Source organism: Megachile rotundata, chromosome 2 (assembly GCF_050947335.1).
Source record: "Megachile rotundata isolate GNS110a chromosome 2, iyMegRotu1, whole genome shotgun sequence".
NCBI classification, from domain to species: Eukaryota; Metazoa; Arthropoda; class Insecta; order Hymenoptera; family Megachilidae; genus Megachile; species Megachile rotundata.
In genome coordinates, this window is record NC_134984.1 from 3,808,603 (window position 1) to 3,826,768 (window position 18,166).

An 18,166-nucleotide genomic window follows, 5' to 3' on the forward strand; every position below is an offset into this window, starting at 1 on the left:
AGGTCCGAAGAGTAAGAAACGTGAAAAGTATTGTCCATTACGGTTTAAGTTTTCCGTATCAAAGATGATATTAATTGTAATTTGGAAGGTTGGGACATTTATTTAAATGTTTCAGTACAAGGTAGGTATAAAGACAATTTAACAAAAAATAATATGCAAAAAATTTATTCCACGTGCTTTCCGCTATTTGAAATACAAGTTTGTATACGTTTTACAAATTCGTTCTCGACGTTTTCCATAATTTCGCACGGGATATTTACGCATGCATTGTGTATTCTATTTTTCAAGTCAGTTATATTGTTAAATTGTCTTTATACCTACCTTGTACTGAAACATTTAAATAAATGTCCCAACCTTCCAAATTACAATTAATATCATCTTTGATACGGAAAACTTAAACCGTAATGGACAATACTTTTCACGTTTCTTACTCTTCGGACCTGCCATTTTGACCATACACCCCGCCTATCTGTTTCGGCAGGCAGAGTCAAACCAGCGGCACTTACCGTAACAATAAGAACGTTTTTATGACTTACTCGTCAAACCGAGATGTCACTGCTGAAAATCAGTAAATTTCTAAGCGTTATATCTCGAAAACTAATAAAAATCGGGTAAGTACATAAAACCTTGATGAATTCGTCTTGAAAAGCACTATCGCCTGATCGAGAAAAAATTATAGTTCCATTTAAAAAAACGAAACTTCACCATCATATCTTTTACATTAATAACAATAAAAAAATTTTGCTTCTGCCAAAACATAGGGCCTCTTTTACCCTGCAATTTCCATATAAGCACTTTTTCGTGACATCAATAGTTCATGAGATATTAAGGTGTAACACTTTGGCGCGGACACCCTGTATAATACATATTGCGCGTACGATAATTATGTTAGAATAAAAACGATCATGATTTTATCCCCATAATGTCTACACTACACTTAGGTCAAAATTTCAGTGTGTGGTAGGTGTCAAATAGGCGTCAGTGTATGCCTTCAATGATTAATCTTCTTGCTTAACATTTTCTTTGATCGATAGATTACTTTCAATGAGTTCTTAAAATGGTAATGTAAAAATACAATAATTTTCTGATGGATATCAAATAATACTAATAAGAAGAAAATTATGTTAACAAATCAGATCCATTATATCATTACATACCATTATATACCACTTTGACAATTTTCAAAAAGCGATTTACTGAATAAAAAGAGTGTTTACACAGAGAAAAAACAAGACAAGATAGAGGCAGGTATATTAATTGGAGGGGTTCCTTGTAATAGACTTTGACACTATAAAGCGAGAACACATCTCGTGGTCACTGATACATATGTATAGAAAGGTGGATTCTGCGGTTATGTATATATACAGTATGTAAGTGTGACAGTCTCGATATTTCAAGAATTATTGATGACACAAAAAACTGTGTATGTAGAAATTGCAAGATAAAATGCGATTTATGTTTTGGCATAAACAATAATTTTGTAATGTTATTAATATAAAAAATATGATGATGAAGTTTCGTTTTTTAAATGGAACTATATTCTTTTTTCGATCGAGCGATATTGCTTGTCAAGACGAATTTATTGAAATTTAATCTACTCATCTGATTTTTATTGGTTTCTAAGACATAACATTTAGAAATTTATTGATTTTGCTCGATTTGAGTAGTAAGTCATAAAAATGGTCTTATTGGTAGTGTCACGTATTTGACTCTGCTATTGGAACCGATAGCGGCGGTCTACACCCGGAAAAGCATGTCCGAAGCACAGTAGGCTCACTCCGTGTCGGAACCTTTGATCTCATGACCAAAAGATCGCCATGTTGCTGGTTGTGCGCGGGCTCTAATTTGAAAGACACAAACAGAAAGAAAGAATTTTACTAAATATTTTAAAAGAAAATAAGACTTTAGAGTAATAACTCACTTGATGGGAAGAAAGTTAGAGCTATTGTAATTATATGGTACATAAATTATTGTGTATATTTACAAATAATTAACACCTTTGTGTTTATTTTGTTGTACATATGTATTAATTTATTTTTAATTAAAATACAATTTCATCAAAATCATTGTATAAGAATACAATTATTATATACAATAATTAATAAATACGTGCTTCCTACGTCGTTATAAACGACGTTAGAAAAATATAATCTGATAATCATAAAATTGACAAATGTGTATCCATCCTTGATCCATCAGTCATAATGTGATTTAGATGCTGAATTCTTCTTTTTCTTTCTTAATTTCAGTTTATTGATGTATACCTAAAAATATTTAGAATATAATATAATGAATAAATAATAAATTCATGCACTCTCCCTTAAAAGCTATAATAAATGCAAGATAAGTAACATAATAAACTAACCTTTCTACATCTTTCGGGAATCGAAACAAAGTTAGTTTCACTCCACGTTTTTCGCTACTTGCACTTTCATAACCTTCTATGCAACATCTGTATCCACCTCTTTCGTTCATTTTATTTCACACTTTATATCTCTCTATATGTATATTGATTTATTTCTTGAAGAGGATACACGACAAAAAAGACCAGAACATGTGCTTTTCAGCTGTTCACAATCGCCATGTTGCTGGTTGTGCGATTCGGTCATGCGCGAGTGACAAATATTAAGCCACTTTTGGGCGGAGTGAACCTACTGTGCTTTCTTATACTGTGTCTGTGTCCGAAGACTAACAAGGTAAGGCATGGAAGTGTTCCCCTCCAATTTTGATGGAACTTCGTAAGTTTGTTAAGCGATACCTTAAAATTTTAACCCACTTGTGCCATCTCGAAAACCGCACGAAATACATTAAAACTTCTAATAGGGCAGTAGTGTGGTTTTTTGCATATAACAAGTTGTTAACAATTTGGGCAAAATGCAATTTGTTCATAACAGAAAAATTTTTCATAACCTTATTTTATAATATATTCAAATTTGCATAATGATAAAAAATGAAAAGAATTTTATTCCAAATCCATTGACATATAACGTTATTTATAAGCATAAATGACGCACAATTATATTTGCGTTATACGTAGCTGTTAATTTTATTAAATTTGTATTAGGTATTGCAAAACATTTATTATTGAAGTTATAAGTCAATTAACTTCATCAACGTTATATGTCAATTTTATTAGTCAACGAACAATTTGAATAAGTTTAGCAACAAAATCGTAATATTCCTAAAAAATGTTTTCAATCTAATGGCTTTTGGTAATTACTGTTGCATCATGACATAAAAAATTGTACTACACCATTCTGATCATAATAGATTCTTCTAATTCTCTATGATTCTACACCGGTTTCTCCATACAGGTACGAAAGCATTTGTTAAAAGACGCGAACGATAAAGCGTTTAGATATGAAACATTCGCTTTAAAAAAGTCTAATAATATTTGCTCCCTCTAGTGTATTAATGGTTATATTGGGGACATGCACATGGGACTGTATGCGTTTATTAGTTGAAGTTGTGTGTGCAATGTAGAGAGAGGTGTGTTTGGAAAAAGGAGTGGAGGAGATGGTAGAGTGGGGAGGAGAGAGAAACGAGAGGTGTAAAGGCGGACACGAAGGAGAATATTTTCGGTTTTGTGATTGAGATGGCGCCGCTGCGGCGTAGCAAACTGTAAAGATTACTGTAGGCGCAATGAGCCATAGACTAAGTTTCCATCGAGGGTTCAAATCGGGTCAGAGTCGGGTTAGAGTCGGGTTTGAGTCGCGGGTTGGAGTTGCGGCAGGGTTGAATATTACCAACTGCACAAAGTCAACTACCATATGCTGACATGTAAAGCTGAGCAATATCAAAATAACATACAAAAATTATTTCTCAGATTACAAGATCACTAACAAAAAGTAATAATAACCTCTTCTATACCGATTAATACAGCACGTGATACACAATGCAATCTGGATTTGTTATGTTGGCAACACGAACTCGACTCTTGTCGTTTCCACCGAACCTCAATTGAACGCTACCCTAAAATTTTGTAGGGTAGAGTTCAACTAAACCTTTGGTGTTTCCACCGTAAAAGCGTCCACCCCAACCCGACTTTGACCCGATTTGAACCCTTGATGGAAACGTAGTCATAGTTTGGCCAAAGTAAAATAAAAAAACCTTAAGCGTCACGTCTAATTTCAAAGAGTATAGAAATTCACTAAATCCAATGGTGTGAAGTTCGTCGAATGTTCTCTGTCTATTTACTGTGTTTTTGCAATTTTGTCCAAAATAATTTTATGCACTGAAAACTAACATTTCTTATAGAAGAAAATTTTTCACGTCCCATTTTTCCAAAATCGGCCTGCGGACCGACCTAGATTAAACTTCTGAGAGTAGTATGCAAAAGAAATCCTGTCGAAATATTACTTCTTCGCAGAGTCGTTTTGGCTCGCGTAATGCGTGTTTTTTCGTAAAATCATATTTACCGTCCTTGTCTCTCTAACCAAAAACACAGTAAATAGACAGAGAACATTGTACGAGTTCACACCATTCGCTTGCACTCTATGAGGGCGCCTCGATCGTTTTGGCTAGCACCTTTAATTGCTCCCTCCGCTAGTAACTTTGTGTTATTTATATCTAGTTAGTTAGTTAGTTAGTTATTCACTTCTAATTACAGAAGTTGGCGTGGAAGAGCCGCTGCTCTTATTCGCCTCTTATACTACTAGTTACATGCTTCTTTAGTTTTAACAATAATAATACAGATGGCGCAGTAGAAGCCGCTGCTCTATTAACATTCACCCTCTCATACAGTCTCTTTAATTTATATAATACTTATAAAACTTATAACACTTATAGTCTACCAAAAAAGGTTTACAAATTACCAACACAAATATATCTTTTCTCCAAAACATAACATATCCTGCACACATTACTATCTTACAGAAATGTAAAAATATAATCTCTAAAAATTTGTACATATTCTTACTTAACCCTACCTTATTATCCATCAATTCCTTTTTTACACCACGATATTGCATTTCTTTAAAAAGCCCGCAATCAGTCTGAGGGCCCTCCGCCCTCGCATGGCGCTACTTTCAAAAAACTGTGCCCCTCTTGGTATATTGCACCTTCTTAAATTTTTTACTAACCTAACTCTTTGATCCACATACTTATTGCAAGACCATACAACATGTTCTATGTCTTCAAAATCATCACAAGTGTTACAGTAGGGAGAATCTTTCATAAATTTCCTGAATAATGACCAGTTCAAGTTATAATGATCTGATCTAATCCTATTAAGTATCGTTATAGTATTTCTCTTAACATTCCCAAGAAACCTGAACCAGGGGAAATCCTTCCCCACATTGTTCCATTTGGAATTGAAATATTTTCTCCCCTAGAATTCCCCCTGCCACAAATTTCTCTCATCAAATTCTTTCCATTTTTCCTTCGTGATAATTCGCTTAATATCTCTTCACAAAGCTATTACCCAGAATTCAGGCTCACCTACAGTATATTCCTTCGCCACCCTATCTGCTCTTTCATTACCTGTTATCCCTACATGAGTTGGGGTCCAGGCCAAGCCCACTCTACCTCCGCCTTCTTCTGATGCTTCAAAATTTCTTTTCTTTATTCCCCTTCTTATTTTATGTATCACGCCCATCTCTAAGATTCCTCTTTCCTCCCCTCCCAGAGCCCTAATGGCACTCAGAGAATCCGACAATATCAGAACATCCCTGCCAACCACCCTTCTTTCACCAGGTCAACCTCTTGGTTAGCTTCCCCTGACCTTCCGTTCCTAATCCTTCCTTCAATTGCTTGTATAACCTTTCCATCCTCTATAAAACCTTTCCTGACCATGTACAACACTGCTAGCATACCTAATCTCACCTCCAAATTCATCACCCCTGCTTTCATCATTTTGATTGGAGTGGACAACCTATATCCTAAAGCAACTCTAATTCCCGCATTGTGGATCTTTTGTAACCTATCCGTGTACCTATTCTTATTTCAGTAAACTATCGATCCATATTCTATTACTGACCTGACAATAGCTTTAAACACCCTTAATGTCGTTTCTGGATCGGCTCCTTTACTAACTCCTCCTATACACTTCAGAATGTTCATACTTTTCCTAACTCTTTCTACCACATATTTAGCATGCTCTCTAAACAATAGGTTCTTATAGAATACTACTCCTAAAAACCTTGCCTGCCCAACTTCTTCCACATCTACATCTCCTAAGCTTATCCTATTGCCCAAGCTACTAATACTTCCCTTCCTTCCCGAGAACGTCAGAATCTGGGTTTTCTCCGGAGCTATTTCCAGGTCCAATTCCGCCAAATGCTCTCTAAGTCTTTTCAACGCCTCTTCCAGCCTCCTAACTCCCTCCTCTCTATGTACATACTCCAAATATACAGCTATATCATCCGCGTATTCCAAGATTTTAACCTTTAGTTCCCTAATCACCTATCCCACTCCTGATGTATATAAATTATACAGTAGTGGACTCAAGATAGATCCCTGAAGCAAGCCCCTTAAGATACTCATCCTATTCGTCTCTCCATCCGCCTTCAACATCTCTAATTTCCTATCCTTTAATCAGCCTTCCAGAAATCCCACTATCCTAACCGGGCAACCTAGTTCCCTCAAGCCTGTAACCAGTTTTCCATGATTAAAGCTATCATATGCCTCTCTAACATCTATAAAGGCACATATGACTTCCCTTCTAAGCCCAAAATTTTCCCTTATATAACTGGTTAAAATGACCAAATTATCCCAGGTGGACGTACCCTTACTAAAACCACTTTGGTTCCTGTCTAATCTATCCTCCTCCTCCGCCCAAACTCTCAATCTTTCATTGGTTATCTTTTCTAATACTTTCCCTAAACAATCTAGCAACGAAATCGGCCTTAGAGCCCTCCTTTGTGGCTTCGGTATAAACTTCAAAATGGCCTCCTTCCATAATTTGGGAAACCCCGTCCCCTCTCCAAATGTCATTAAAGATCTTCAAGAGTGCCATTCTCCAATCTGTGGTCAACAGCCTAATAACCTTGTACTCAATCCCGTCTTTTCCTGGAGCAGAACCAACCCTCGACCTACTTATGGTCCAGTCCAACTCCTCTCTCTCAATATCTCTGTCAAACCAGTTCCAACTACCCCCTTCCACAACTTGACCTTCCCTTTCATGGTCTACATTTTCTCCAATCACCTTTACTTCCTCTCCTGAGACCCTATCACAAAATCCTTTCTGAATTAATTTCCTAATCTCTTCTCTTTCTAACTCAATCTGATCTTTCCTACTTATCACTCCTGCCCGATTTGAGTCCTCCCCCAACCCCTTGGCTATAATCTTCACCTTTCTCTACATGTCCCCTACCTTACCTCCATCCTTTATTCCTGCTACAAATTCATCCCACGACTCCTTCTTCTTCTTCCTAACTATCTCTTTCATTTTCCTCCTAGCCTCTTCCAGTCTCTCCCAATTGACTGCATTAGGATTCCTTGTCATCAAGACGGTTGCTTTCTTCCTTTCCCTCCTCAACTCTTCACACTCCTGATCCCACCACACCTGTCTTTTAACTTTCCCTCTTTTAGGCTGTTGACCACTCCTGGGGGTCCTTCGACTACCTTCTCTATTTCTCTCCGTTCTTTCTATTCCAAACTCGACTCCCTCCTGCAAAAGACTCGTAAAATATCTACATCTGTCTTCGACTGAAAGACAAGAGTTTGCAATTTCAAGGATCAATTTCCCCCTTCCTACCAACCACCTTAACAAGATCTCTTGGTTCAGTTTCCTAAGATCATACTTCCTAACTCCCTCCCTGTCCTTATACCAATTACCTTCCTCCAACACACTAATCTTCAATATCTGGTGATCAGACCCCATCGTCTCACCTGTCTCCCCTATCTCCTACCCTTGAAATCGTATCTATATTACTAACTACCATCTCCTCCTCATCCATCACCTCCTCCAACAATTCCCCAGCGCTGTCACTCATCCTGCAATTCCAAGTACAACTTTTGGCATTAAAATCTCCTAAGATCAGTCTCTTGCCATTTCCAAATGAATCCCGTAGAACTTCCCTCCATTCCATTCTATTCATCTGTTCCCCCGGTCTTCTGTATACCACCAAAACCTCAACTTTCCCTTCCTTTATTTCAATCTCCATTAATAAACTCTCTATCTTTTTCTCTACTCCCCTTCCCACTCTATAATTTCCCAACTTGACATAATCCCTGTACAAGGCACAAATTCCTCCTCCCCCCCCCCCCCACTTGAATCCTTCCTCAGTATCTGCCAACCCGGAACCCTGAATTCGTCCTCAGGTTTAAGCCAAGTTTCCACAATAAAACATACATACATCTAATTTAAATGCTTCTAACACCTCTCTCAACTCACTCACCTTATTCCTAACACTTCTCGCATTCCACACCGCAAATTTCATTTCTGTGCATTCATCTGATACTCTATTCTCTTATCCATCCTCCCATTCATTCCTCCGTCCACACTTTAATACCGTCTCCCACACTCATCCATCCACCCATCATTCTGCATTCTGTTCATTTCTTTATTTTCCATTGACAACCACACTTTCCCTGACACACCCACACCGAAAAACATTCCCATATTCCTTTCATACTCACATTCCAACATTCACACCTCCACTTAATGTCTCTATCTCTTCTTGTTTCTTCAACTTCACCTTTCATTTTCACTTTCCCACACCTCCAATTAACTTCCTTACTTCCTCTCTTCTTGAGATCAATGGCAATCCTCCCATATCTCTTCGCTCACTATCGTTACATTTTCTTCGCTTCGGGCATTCCCTCGCCGTTGCCCCATAGGGTCCACCGCAATTCACACACTTAGGTCTTTTTTTACACTTCCCGTGTCTATCTTCCCCACACATCATACATTTCTTATTTGCCCTGCATGCAACTTGAATATGCCCAAATCCATAACACCAAAAACACTGTTTAACCGATTCTACAAACGACTCAACTTTTACTGAAACGTGCCCCTGACCTATAAAAATTCTAGTTGACAACGAATTGCCCCTAAAGACAACCATTATCAATCTTGTCGCTTCCCAGGTCAGCTTACCATCCACGAACCTCTTCTTCTTAATCCTTTCTGCCACGAAACTAGGTTGCCCCGGCATGACTTCATTCTTCAGCTCCTCCGTGGAGCCATCCCAATCATAAACTACTCCTTTTCTAAACCTCATCCTATCAGGAAAAAACGTAGTTACCGTCGACGCATGACCACCTCTTCTTCCATACTTGCTAAGTAGGCTATTCGCCTCCTCCTTCTTTTTTCATTCCACGCCAAATCGATCACTTTTGGAAGTCACCATCTCCGATTTTGTTAACCGCAATATATTGTAGTCCATGTGAAATTAGGGGGTGTTTAAGTCATCAATTTTTGCCCATTTTGGCGAAAATAGGATCCACTAAGGAATTTTTTTCTCAGAAACTACTTAACCGACTGAGCTAAATATTTTTTTTGTTTTATTCATGAAGGATTGGGCTATTTTAAAATATTTTTTCTAATTCCATCAATTTGTTATAAAATGTCGGAAAATTTAAACAAATTCTTTTTTTGCGTTTTTCTCAATGAGGGACGTAAAGGGTTAAAATTTAAAAAAATATGTTTATATTCTTTGAAGCTTCCCCTTTAAAATGAGCCCTTCAGAACGATGGAGCCTCGAGAATTGACGTCTCTACAAGCTGGAAAAGGACGCGGGGTACCCCCGTTTCAGGTAGGTGAGTCGTGTCCTCCGCTATTATGATCGGTTTTTTTATACCACCGGTCTCAAAACAATACGACAAGACTTCGTATACGACTAAATGACCCTGTTATATTAATCTAGTAAACGTGCTTTCTCCACTGTACTTCCATATGTTTTAATTCTGTGGATAAAGAAAAGTACCTATTAATTGTGCCGAACTAGGGTTGAAGGATACTTTATAATACTTTATATGATATAATCGTACAGTGTATGGAAGGTCCAGTATGCACAATGAGTGTGGAACAGGAAACATAATTGTGTCATTTATGCTTATAAATAATGTATATATATCAATGGATTTGAAATAAAATTATTTTCATTTTTTGTCATTATGCAATTTTGAATAAATTGTAAAATAAGATTATGAAAAATTTGTCTGTTATGAATAAATTGCATTTTACCCAATTTGCTAACATCTTGTTGTTATACGCAAAGAATCATAACATCTTGTTGTTATACTATTTCCCCATTAAAAATTTTAATGGGGAATTAAATTTTGATGGTGGATATCGGCAAGTTGTCGGCGAGCCGTTTGTGTCGGTATGACAGTTCATCAGCAGAGAAATGACAGCGTAGTGAGAATCAGTGGAGGGTGCATAGTTGACAGAAGACTTGGCAGAAGGATGTGGAATATGAAAGGGAAGAGAAAGGTTCCTCAGTGACCTTACTTCGTCACTTCGTTTTTTCGAGGGTACGTCGTTTTGTCAAGAGCTACTTCGTCTTTCGAACAACTTGTCAGATTTGTCACGATACGCGATACATCAATGAACGCAGAATATTCTATCTTCGGTTCTAATTCATATTCCGTTTAACTTCGTTTTGAGTGGTCGGAACAGTTTGACGTGATGCAGTGATTTTTAAATTTTTTTCGATGAAATATTATGAATGCCTATTTTTTTCTCTAGATAATCTCATAGATGTTCTGTGGAATTGACATCTGGTGATTGAATCGGCGTTTGCAAATATTTGGATATATTGTATATGTAATACCCTATGTTGTGGGTGAATATAAACTTGCCTTCAAGACCCATTTTATTTGCACTAGCATGAAACATTATTTGCACTCCATTTGCATTGATACAACTCCAGACTAATATAAATCCTCTGCCGTGTTTTACCTTTGATTGTACATTTTTTTTTTACTAAATTGTGTATTTTTCTTCCTTCAAGAGCCTCCTGTCTCTTTTTTAAAGCTAAATATTTTGAATTTGCTTTCGTAACTAAAAATTACTTTATTCCAATATTCGATTGGTATATTAATGTGTTGCTTCGCGAATTCTAATCTTTTCTTACGGTTAGATTCGTTTACGAAATACTTTTTTTGTGTCACTCGACTATGATATTCGCTACTCTTTAAATAGTCATGCACAGTACTAGGTGACACATCAATAATATTGTCCTTTTTAAGTTCCGTTACAATTTGTTCAGCAAATATATGTGGATTCTGTTTCACTTTGCGAATAATTAGTCGCCGATCATACTCATTTACCTTACGCGGGCGTCCATTTCTTCTTTTATTTCAGTTTTCCGTTTTCCGAATCTGTCAATTATACTTTGAATGGTAGACGTTGCTCTATTCCCTATGCAAAAAATTTCACTAACAAGGGACATCACCCAATTGATACATGCCGATTTTTATGAAATTTTTATATGTTATAGAACTCGAAAAAATATTTTTTTTTATCGGTGAATATCCACTTTGAAGTGGTGAAAATAACCCTTGATGTTGCGGTTGAGAAAGTTATTTTCGCAAATATCTCGGGTACTATTAAGTTTCGGAAGGCCAATAATACGGCGTACGTGAATTTTGGAAAGTTTGTTTATTTTAAAAATATGTTAAAAATTAATTGTTGGATGACCTCTCCTAAATAAATAATAAGTCATAACCAAACTATGACTCTTCCGATTTACAGTAACGAAAACAGCGTATTCACATCTGCCATTAGTCATAAGGGCTAAGGTCGTCCTCCCCCCCTAGAGTAAAGATATATGTATACTGTAACTGACCTTGGGTATTTAGAGAAGAGAATTGGTTTTGCTGCGAGTTAGCGACGTCGTTATTGCATCTAATCTTTTCACGACTTTCTGTTAAGTTGAGTTCGGCGTGACCGAAGAGATTTTAACCCTTTCATTACGGGTGCCGCCTATAGGCGGCGGTGAATACGATGAAGCAATTGTTATGTAGCTCATAAAAAAGTGTACATACAAGACAATCATAAAGTGGCGTTGAAAAACGTTAGTCCGAATATCGAAGACTACTGACGCGCAAAGTGCACACTTCGCGGCGCGGTGACCCGTTCAGTGGCGTCACTCCAGCGGAGCGGACTGCCGTAAGGAAAGGGTTAAATCGAATAAACTTTTAGTATATTAAAAGTGGTTTTTGTCCTCTACCCGGATTCCAACATAATATTATTTTGCAAATTTTTTTAATAAAACGTTGAACCATTTTGATCAAATTTCACACACGTAAACTATGGGTCCAAAGAAAAAATACGGATAAATTGAAATTTTTACGTACATTTTACACCCTTCATTTCATACCTTGATTTCTATACATTGTAACGAGACATATTTTCATGCCTCGTTACGAGTGGCCACCAGGCCCACCGGCCTCACTCTGCCCTGCCAATCCCCTCGCCGCGGGGTGTATGGAAGTATGAGAGTTCTTTTTATTTGTTCTTTTCTCCTCATACTCGCGCGCCCCTCCCCCTCACCCCCTTTGCGAGCGGCCACCGCCAGGAGGAAGAGGTGTCCGCGGCCCCGGTCGCGGGAAAACCCCAACTCGAGCAACGGTGACGCGGGATGGAGCCACAAGATCAGAGCGGCCTGCTGATGGGTCGCCGAGCCACCCGTCAGCCTCCGCGAGCGTGACCGGCAGCCAACGGCGAGGGATGCCAGGCCTGGGGACGAGCCACCCCAGCTGCCACCCGAAGGGGGCCCCAGGACCTGGCCGGGAAGAAAGACGCCATGGCCCATCCCTGGCGCCGAAATCTTCGGGGAGGGGGAACCCCGCGCACCGAGGACCCGAACCGCGGATAACGAGGCAGAAGTCAGCGAGCCGCGAAGAAAGCCTCACGCGCGACTAATATAACCGAGACCTTTTTTTTGTTCGTCCGATTTTCTGTGTGGGTCTGTTTTCCCTCCCGGTTTTTCTCTTGCTTTCGTTTTGTGTGTGATTGTGTGTGGTAGTGTGTCGCTGCCTACGCCGATGTCCACGGAGTGGAAACGACAACCCAATTAATAAAGGTAGGATTTTTGCCTCCTACAGGAGTATTAGCGTGCGTGTGTGAGCGTGTGTGCGTGTAGGTGGTCTCTGGCGATAGGACCACCAGCCTCGGCGACGAGGATCCTAGGGACCGTGTTCCCAGATTATTTTCTTCTCGTTTTGTTTCGTACCGTTTTTCCGCGTTCCCGGGCCGTTAATCCCGCTATGGATTACTTTTTTTATATTTTATATCTAGGGCCAGCGTCCCTCCTATTGTCCATGACCCTAAAAGGGCATGCTCCCGTTGCGCTCCAAAGTTTTCCGCCGTTTTCATTGCTGTACTTCTCACGCGTACCGTGAGCCCCTGCGTCGCGATATCCTTTCTCGCAAATAGCGATCGCGACCTGAAACCCTACCGTATTTTGTACCGCGCGGGGCTCCATTCCGTTATTTTCGAAGGGTCCACTTTGGCCCGAAATAAAGCTCTTTGTTTCATAGATACTCACGGATTCTCTGTTCATTTTTTGTCCCCCTTTGAGTACCGCTCTCGGAAGTGCAGCCGGAAGGGCGATTCCCGCGGATGCGTGCGTTTGCACTGGTGCCCTGTTAAAGAAATCATCTGTGAGTGTGAGCATCGGTACGTGGAGGACCGCTTTCCTTGGTTGCCCTTCACCTCAGGGAACCCTTTCCACGTTCCCTCACCGATCCGTCACAACATATATATATATTCTTGAAATCGTATTATATTACATTTTTTATACTAATTTATTTTAAAAAAGTACTTGAAGGTCCATAGGTGCCTCTATAAAACATGGGGTCCAAGACATATATCGCGTTTGTTCCGCATGATGAGCGCGTACTGGTAGCAGTATTCGACGCACGAAAGATTTAAATTCTACGTGCATATATAACTGTAAATAAATATTTATAAATACAAATATTTTGTAGAGAACATACTTATTGTAAAATTGACTTATTTTAAGTTTTTTATTTGTATGAATGTAAAACTGCTTATTTAATTATTAAACTGTTTATTTAATTTCATTTAAATAAACAAGAAAAAGAGGAAAAATTCTACTTGTACTTCTGAAAATCAAATCCCCATATCACATATTACATATTTATGATTTATAAAATTTTGAACTATTAATTGAAATATTTATAAATAGAAAGACTTGTATGACTCGTTTCAAAACTATAAATTGTTCAGTGTTTTCTGATATGTATGAAGTATGAGCTATTTATGCTTCATTTTTTATAAATTCTTAGAGCTATTTTTTTTATAAATATGAAAAAATCATTTTTATCCCTATGAAATATTAATTAAGTACTTACATGCCATATACATTTATTTTTGTTGCGGATTCGTTGAAGGGCCCGTGACGTCACGTCATCTGCCAATCGAATCGACGGCGAGCTAGTCGTGACGATTAGCCAATTGGCCTTGCAGCGTCGCGTAGGCCCTCTGGGAATTTCTAATATAATTAGAATTCTTTTCACTTCGCGTTACGATGCGCGCCAATTTGAATACGCTAGGAGTAGGAGTAAAATAAATATACGGCGTCGCGCTCGCTCTCACGGACACTTCATCGAACTCTTAGTCGCGCTTACGCGACATATGAAGTTCGCACGTATGTCGTGGGCGTGATGCACTTTGAATTTGTCGTGGAGTCTTCGAGAAGGACAAAACGGTTTGTCGGCGAACCGTTTACCCCTTTTGAAGACTCCAACGACGTTGGGGGCGCAATGAGCCCATGACGGGCCAAAAAGCGCCACCTTCTCTGGAGGAAATAAAAAACGGTACTCTAGTACGAACTAGACTACAGTATTCTCTCCGTAAATGTTACAACTGCCGGTCCCGATTGTAACATTTTTGGAATAGGTACTACACTGCTGGCCAAAATTAATGCACCACTTTCTTTAGCCGTTTCTTTCTTTACGTTCTGTTGGAGGTAAGACTTTGAAATTTTGAGGATAGTTGGGCCCATGGGTTATCTCAATGCTCCCTGTCCAAAAAGAAACCAGCAAAACTGCTGGAAATGTGAACCAAATGAGTTTGAAAAATTGTCTGTTATGTGTTGGCGTGTGGAATGCTGTGATTTTTCGTTGAGTCTTTTTAAGCGGCTGGTAATCCTATCGTTCCAAGCGCTTCCGGTTGACATTTCTGCCACTCGGAGACGTGCCCGAGGGTTTGCTTTCCACCCGGGCGCGCCGCCGGCGCTCGCCTCGGCCGACACAACGGTGACAGGGTACCTTCGCGGCGTCGCTGGAGGCTGTGTGGATTATGTGAGCGATTGCACCTTCTGAGATCGAAGAGAGGAGGGTTCAAACTTCGTGAGAGGCCAATCCGCGGGATGCCAACTGCCTCCAATAAGTTGTGGCTACTAGGTGAACTTGGGGTTGAAAATCTCAAAATTTCCACTTTTTTGCATATTGCGCGAAAACGGTTGGAGTAATCCCCGGGGGTGGATTGCGAGGGTTGGAAGTAGGAACCCCCTCAGCGGAGGTTGGTTTCACACCAGGCCCAAACCATCAACAGGAACCATACCGTTGGCACGGAAACAAGTTTTTTCCGTGAACTGCAGGTCCAAAATTGACTTTTAACTGTGAAAAAAATGAAAAAACAGCAAGAGGTGGTTTTTTTGACAGCGTGTAGCGTCCAAGGGGTTGGTGCAAACGCGACCAAACTTTTACCAGGTATAACTGGGGTCGAGAGGAAGCTTCGGTAAAAGTTTGAGCAAAATCGAAAAAACCGCCCCTTTGGGAGGGGCGGAAAATTAGGGAGGGGGTTGGGGGTGTCGCAGGCGGTTGAGCCGGGCATTTTCGGAAAGGACGCAACCTAAAAAACCTCATTCTGTAAAAAAATTTCGGATTTTTTCTTTTTTTCTGTCGAATTTAGAGCCTTTTTTTTTCGGTTTTTCGACCCCCTAGCATTCAAAGGGTGGCCGATACCGCAAGGGGGTGGCAGGAAGAAATGGCACTCCTGGAGCATTGAGATAACCCATGCGCCCAACTATCTTCAAAATTTCAAAGTCCTACCTCCAGCAGAACGTAAAGATAGAAACGGTTAAAAGAAGTGGTGCGTTAATTCTGGCCAGCAGTGTACATTAGGGTGGCCCTTATTTTTCGACTTCCGATTTTTTTTTGGTCTCACCCCCTAAAATTGTGACACTTGATGAAAAAATGATAATGTCAAAGTTTCAGCATGATTGGATAACAGGAACCGTGCCGCAATCGAGTTGAATTTTTGAAATTTGCACGATTTCAGGTTATCGTCGAATATGTTAGTAGTCTTTTATTTTATAAGTATCAGTGAATATTTTATAATGAAAATATCATTTTTTACATATATAATTTTAGTGTTGGTATATTTTAAAAAATATACTAAAGATTAATGAATCTTACCGCTAATGTTAGTATGAATCTCATTCTGTAGTTGCTGAAGAGGTCATCTCGAATACGAAAACTAAACTCCTATTCAGTTAGCCATTAGAGATTGTTGGAAGTAACGGACAAAACAAATGAACTGCGCTATGCGCGTCCGAACACGCATCACGATGCTTTGTCTACCAGTTACGGTTATATCTTCGTCAACGAAGCACCGCGCATTTTTGTAAAGACTTTTGCATATAATTAAAGTATTTTCCGTTCACCTCAGCACTGCAGTTTATTTTCCCGAAGTTAATCCTAACAGAGATCTTATGTAAAATGAAATAAATACTTCGGTATTAGAAAAATGTATACATAGTAGGTGCTCTGCATGGTAGATATACAAAAAGATTCCCGGCAGTGGTGAATATTACCGAGCTTTACCTGATCAAGGGATCAGGTAAGAAGTACCGCTTTTTAAAAAATTTCAAAAAACTTGGCCTAAGATTAATTTATCAAATTTTAAAACATGTATACAAGATTCTTATGTTTATGGAAAGCTCCAGGATGTAGAAGAAAAAATAAATTTTTGCTTGTACCATTTACGACAAAAGCAGCCGAGAGATAATTACAAAGAACTTTTGAAGTTGACGATAATTTTTCTTGGCGGATTTCTTCCACGAGGAAATACTTTTCATGTTCCTGGAGCGTTTCATCATGCTAGATGGATGGCTAAAGCAATTTACGTATTAAAAATGTATTTATTCCGGCAAGAATTTTTATTGGATAATAACAATATCATAGGGATAAGTGATATACATTTTTTTAGCTAATTTATACATTCAAGCCTGGATGAATAAACCAATTCCCATAAAAGCACCATTACAAGATCTAAAATTTCTACAAAATCTATATTTGTATTCTATAGTTGATAATAATATTGCTAGAATAGGAATACGCAAATTTTCTACCCATTTATGGTACTTTGTATCTGAGAACGTGGCATTATCCTTTTTAGATGAAATAATACCATTGAACACAAAAAGGAAAATGATTAAGGCTCTAAAAAATTATAATACGGAACGTTCAGTAAAGAAACTTGTAATACTTCCGGAAAACGTACAAAATTATGCAAACATGAATATCGATAGCTTCATTTCTACTGAATTTAAAAACTGGTTTAACAGGTTCAATATATCTACTGATTTCTTAGACAAAGACCCTTCCTTGTGCGAAAATGATATTTAATATCTACAAGGTTTGGAAATTGCAAAAAATTTAAAAGTGGTAAACGATACCGCTGAACGTGGTATCAAACTTATTACTGAATACAATAACCAGAAATGAAGAAGAAAAATAATACATTTTACAAATAATTGAGAATTATAAAAGCCTTTTTCCTGATGTAAGCAAATCTACATTAACACAGAACATATATTAAACGCTACGTACAATTTAATAATAGGCTAATTTATGAGACAACTGAAATTCCATTAAAGAATATTTTGCTTATAAGTATTTAAAAAAAAATTGTTTATAAGTGTTAATATAGTCGAGATTATTAAAAAATTTATCAAGTTTTGTACAAATTATATACAGCACCAGTTGCCCAATTGCCCAACCGTCGCATTCTCCGATAACTTAAAAGTTACGTTTATGTGTAAATGTATTGTATGTAAATATGTATGTGTTGTAATTGTATGTAAATGCTAGTATTGCACGTGTAAAAAATTATATTTTCATTATAAAATGTTCACTGATACTTATAAAATAAAATACCACTAACATATTCGATGATAATTTGAAATCGTGCAAATTCCACAACTTCAACTCGATTGCGGCACGGGTTCCTGTTATCCAATCA

General features: G+C 38.3%; 1 long non-coding RNA gene across 1 annotated transcript; it reads left to right on the top strand.

Annotated features, from left to right (window-relative positions):
• Positions 1–2,649: 2,649 nt before the first annotated feature.
• Positions 2,650–10,763, top strand: LOC143266638 (uncharacterized). Its single transcript, XR_013041581.1, has 2 exons — positions 2,650–2,738; positions 10,164–10,763. It is a non-coding gene; the product is annotated as an uncharacterized LOC143266638 (long non-coding RNA).
• The last annotated feature ends 7,403 nt before the right edge of the window (positions 10,764–18,166 follow it).